Raw genomic sequence first — 1824 nt, 5'->3', positions numbered from 1 at the left:
TAGCAATATAGAAAGCAGTTATACACTTGGATTTCACCAGATGGAATACATCTGTGGAAAGAGGCAATGGAAAAGCTCAATATCTTCAGCTCAAACAAGGCCAGGAGTTGATCATCAATTGCTCATATGCAAGTTCCTATTTAAGTTTAAGACAAACCAAGTCCATGAGAGCCAAAAGTGATCTTGATTATATCCCACCTCAATTTGGAGACTATCTGAAAAATAGATACAAGATCTTAAACATCATTTACTGAATACCCGCTGAATTGTGGGATGACATCAAGAACATCATACATGAAGAAAGCAAAAAGTGATTAAAAAGACAGGAAAGGAAGACCAAAATGGATGTCAGAAGTGACTGAAACTTGCTCTTGAATAGAGAGTACCTAAAGCAAATGGAAGAAGTGACAAAATAAAAGAGCTGAGCAGAAGATTTCAAAAGTGTTTCAAGAAGAAGTCAATTATTTTAATGAAATGAGCAAAGACTTGGAGTTAGAAAATCAGTAGGGCAGAACATGCTAGGCATTCCTCAAGCTGGAAGAACTGAAGGAAACGTGCAAGCCTCAAGTTCCAATATTGAAAGATTCTATGGGAAAAAATTAAATGATGCAGGAAACACCAAAATAACCCTGCAGTATCACTAGATGGGGCAATCTACTTCCATAGTGATACTGCCTCGGAAACCCAAAGTGGGGTCGCTATGAGTCGGGTCTGACTTGATGGCACATAACAACAACATCAACAACATCACTACCACCAAGTACCAGGCTACAGATTAATGCATAGACAGGTGAGAAGACTATGTGGGAGTAGACAAACAGGAATACACCCTAGACCAAGCATAGATTTGGCTGATGATAATCCTACATATACACTTGTTCTACAAAATTAGCCACATACATTACAGAAGCAACAGAAGACAAGGTGGCAGGAAATTTGGAGAGCCATCCAAACTTCTTATGAGAGAGAATGATCAGGCTTGGATACTCAAGACCATAGTCTCAGGGACATCATGCTCAACAAGCAGACATAGATCATAAAAATTTTGTTCTACAATCTACTGTGGAGAGTAACAACTGGGGTATTAAAGCCTTTTGAATGACCACCTAAGATGCACCTATTGGTAGTCACTCAGCTGGAATAAAGAAGAGTGAAGAAAATCAGAGTCATCTGGAAACAATTAGCCCAAAGATAAGATGGGCCATGAGGATCTCAGCCTCTACAACCCAAGACCAGAAGATCTAGATGGTTCCTGGCTGCTCAGGAAGGAATCAAACCTGGAGATCCTGGATAGAGTGGGAAGAAAAAAGTGGAAAAAATTAACAAACACAGAAATGACCAAAATTACTGGTCAGATGTACACTGGCAGAACCCTTGAGACTATGGCACCGAGTTACCCTTCAAGGCTAGAAATGCACTCACTTACATGGATTGGCTTTCAGCACAACAGTAGAAAGACCTACATGAGGAACACCTACCCCTGGGCAATGTACCCACCTAATCTAGGGAGATACACTCCTACTATCAAGCACGCATGAGACACAAGAAGTGTGGCATTCATACACAGGGAAAGCTGGACAGACAAGAATGCATGGATGATAGGAGCACAGCGAGTGGATGGACACAGGCGGCAGGTGGAGTAGTTTCTTATGGTTGCTGTTGTTGTGAAGTGCCGTTGAGTCATTTCCAACTCATAGAGACCCCATGCACAGCAGAACAAAACACTGCCCGATCCCGAACCAGCTCCATAATCCCTGCTATACTTGAGCCCATCATCGCAGCCACCGTGTCAATCCATCTCATTGAAGGCCTCCCCCTCTTTCG

Source organism: Orycteropus afer, unplaced genomic scaffold (genome assembly GCF_000298275.1).
Source record: "Orycteropus afer afer isolate SDZICR_OR568_19922 unplaced genomic scaffold, OryAfe1.0 scaffold00899, whole genome shotgun sequence".
NCBI classification, from domain to species: Eukaryota; Metazoa; Chordata; class Mammalia; order Tubulidentata; family Orycteropodidae; genus Orycteropus; species Orycteropus afer.
The sequence above is the reverse complement of the archived record's forward strand: the minus strand, read 5'-3'. Positions refer to the sequence as shown.